Below are 3959 nucleotides of genomic sequence, written 5' to 3'. Positions count from 1 at the left end.
AGGGCTCACATCCCACCAGGGGCTCATCCACTGAACTATAATCAGAACCCATCCGAACAACAAACTCTCATCACCCTGACCTCAAACACAAGAGAAATAATCATGCTCGCTCGGAAGTCCTCAACCTCTAAAATCGTAATCCTTCACTTTCTCACAGATATCTATTTTATCATTTAGCACCTGGTCTACTCTCGACCCTACAGTCGGACCTCCAAAGGTTACCGACTACATGCCTCAAAACGTCCCGTCGCCTTCCCCTTCTCAATAACTATCTCGGTCCATTGTGACACACCAGTCACGAAATTCTCGCTATCCCAAGCGAATACTAAAATCCCCACTGAAGATCGGCTCACCCCTGACCTTTGTCGTCTACGGCTCATTAGTTCCATGCATCTCGCGGTACCTCCCGAAACAAGCACTGACCTATACTGGTCTAGGACACCAGATGACAACCAATACCCTTCAACATGGAACTCATATCTGAATCTGGAATCTCTTCTCGCCTACCCGACGTCCTACCAGAGCCAAACTCAAACTCGAGAGTTTGGTCTGACCCAGAGTTGGAACCACTCGTCCCAATGAACCACTCAACTCATGACTCATGACGCGCAACCCATGCGTACCTCACTGATCCACTTCCCTTTAGTTGCGACAACCACTACTTAATTCAGAATATAACGACTCCCGAAAAATATGGTGATCCCAGTCTCGCCCCTGGTTCGACCACCAGGCTCCCACAAACTCAAATATTAGGGCTACCCAAGCCTAAAACTCTTCTGCGTCATGCTCTGATTAGAGAGTACTTCATCACAACATTCTCTCGCTGACTAGTGGATACTACGGCTCCCCGCAGTATCACAACGACCTATCACTGAATAGTGAGTACTACGGCTCCCCGCAGCATCACAACAACCTCTCACTGAATAGTGAGTACTATGGCTCCCCGTAGCATCACCACAACCTTTCACTGAATAGTGAGTACTATGGCTCCCCGTAGCATCACCACAACCTCTCACTGATTAGTGAGTACTACGGCTCCCCGTAGTCTTACCGCACTTGCTCTTACCACTTCACAATCTCATCCTCAGGTCGATGCCACACTGCGATCATTAACTCATGCCCTGCGGACCAACCATAGATAGGTGTACACACTTACCCAAATTATGCATTGCTATTTCTGACGACATCCGCCATAAAAAAACACCCTTTCCCTGCTGCAATCCACATTCTCGAATAATCTCACTTGATGTCAGTTGCCCGAAGGGCTCCCACTAGAACCGTAGATACTTGGTACACCACTTGCCATCTCAAACTCAAAACTCAAAATTATCTGAGATTTAGGACATTAAACTCGGATACCCCGGTATATCATCACAGCGCCTCGCAGTGTCTTGACTCTACCACTGATCTCATACTCATGGCATCATACTCAGATATTGCATTGCTTCCTCGGAATCTCGCAACCGATCTTTCTCTCGTGTCACTTGTAACCCCAGAATACTCCATCTCCCAATTTGAAACACAGAGAAATCGCCAATGACTCAGAACACGAAGATGACCCTCCGAAGCTCTTTCCTCTATTGCTCAAAACCAAGCGAGATTACGCATGCCGACCGGAAATTACCCTTTCCAAAGAGCATAGAATAATCCATTCATCGAACCAAAATTTCCCAACTGCCGAAGTATCCTTACGAACCAACCACCTCGAAAAATTCTTATCTACCACAAGGCCTCTGACTAACGGCCACCTGCCGTGCAGACACTCATCCTTTTCTTGAACACGTACAACATGAATTAACTCCCTCTGCAACTCACCTCGACCACCAATAACCCTGGTCTCATGAATCCATAGTGCGTGTCTCTATCCAGCTCCCTAGCCGCTCTTGAACAAATCTATGATCCTCTCAATAAAATACCCGGTTCTCCCCCACTCGGGGTCCGAACCATCACCAATTGGCGCACCAATAATCTATTCCACAGACTGTTTCCACCAGGAACATCACACTTACTCTTGGAAGGTACTACGCAATGCTCGGTGGCCTCCCCAATAGAGACCCCGTAACTCCAAATACCCGAATCTCAAATGAAATCCTTAGAAACTTCTCATCATGATTGCCTCTGATCATACAGAATCTTATACCATCCCATTACCGGACATCTCAACTGTCCAGTAGTAACTCTGACTCTTAATCTGAAAATAATGAACTATCATAGTCCTCTTCCTTGACTCCTCAACCAACGTTCCATCATGTGGATTGTAATAAGAGCGGAGACCTCATTATCACCCTCGATACTCATCATAGACAATAAGAGCCACTGCCCCAATATCCTCTTCTTGATCGTCCGCCGATGCAGCTAATAAATGCCCTACTATGCTCAATTAGGGTGTATCTTTGTCCTTAACCATCTCAGTCCCCACTGACAACCTGCTCATGCTCTATCATTACCTATCGGCAGACATACTGCCCAAATACTCTGATGGAAGGTCGCCATCAATGCTAACCCACAGGGTTTTACCCCCAAGCTCAGAAACCGAAATCTCAACACCTCTTATGTTTCCCACAGGAATCAGAAATAACACCACTCAGGTCACAGAAGGTGACATCTCCACTATCGGATGATTGCTCAACTTAGGCCGCAATCCTCCATAAATGTCATCTCTACTTATCCTTGAGTCTTGCGACTCCATCTGACATCTCACCAAAAATACCTTGGAATCATATCAACTTCCCTCACAAGGGATGCTTCGTTGGAACTTGTTCCACATGGCCTTCTGACCTCATACTCTATCGCATCCGATCTCGGTCTAACCAATCACAACGGAATAACTGGTAGAACTAGTAACACTAACCGCCATGGGTCATAGTACTCGAACCATGTGGCCACCTCTTGATCTGCTATAAACCACGGGTCATAGTACTCGAACCAGTAACATCTCATAACATAAAAGAAAAGGTATTTTAGAAAATCACCGTTCGGGCTCTGGCTGATTGTACACACTGCTCCTTCTCGTTTTCTCTTACAAACTCTTGTTCGCTTTAGAAAAATAATTTCTTTGAAATTTTTTCTCAAATCCTCAGTTTGAGTCCAAATTTACCCGAAGGCGCATCCGAATCCCTCAAACCAAGGCTCTGATACCAACTTGTAACGACGTAAATTTTCAAACAATTTTTTCACTTTAAAATCGCATACTTTTCATAACATATTGTATAAAAATCTCGTTTATTCAAATTACAAAACACAACTCCATTAATAATCCAGGATCCTCAAAACATAACTCTTTCGCTGGTGTGTACAATCAAGCCGGTGCCTTCCCGCGATCCTGAGAAACCTGAAACACATAACACATAACACGGTAAGCACGAAGCTTAGTGAGTTCCCCAAAATACCACATACACATATTAGCCACTCGAGGCTATAACTCTGTAAGACCTTCCGGTCAATGTGTCTCAGTGGGACCTTCCGGTCCCACAACTCTGGTAGACCTTCCGGTCCTACCCATGATGACCTTCCGGTCCTAAATCTATAGACCTTCCGGTCCTACTCTGTTGACCTTCTGGTCCAAACTCTGTTGACCTTCCGGTCCAACTCTGCAAGCTCAGGACATAGCATATACGTATCACATAGATAACATACATCAAACTTTGTTGACCTTCCGGTCCAAACTCTACAAGCTCAGGACATACATCAAACTATGTTGACCTGACTCGCCGAGTGCACACCTGTGACTCGCCGAGTCCCCTCGAATTCTCCATGATCTTCCTAGGGTTCGTTCAGCTCACTGAGTTGATTCCCAATTCGATGAGTTAACATTGGCCAAGGCTACTGGGTCACACCCGCTACAACTCGTCGAGTCATCCCATGGACTCGGCGAGTTGGCTCCATTGGGTTACTCACTCAGCCACCTGAGGTCAGATCTATAGCTCTAACTCATAGATCTAACCTCCTACTACCCAAAA

This window comes from Lactuca virosa, chromosome 5, assembly GCF_052849685.1.
Source record: "Lactuca virosa cultivar CGN04683 chromosome 5, Lactuca_virosa_CGN04683_v6, whole genome shotgun sequence".
In the NCBI taxonomy this organism is placed as follows: Eukaryota; Viridiplantae; Streptophyta; class Magnoliopsida; order Asterales; family Asteraceae; genus Lactuca; species Lactuca virosa.
Note: the sequence above shows the minus strand (reverse complement) of the source record.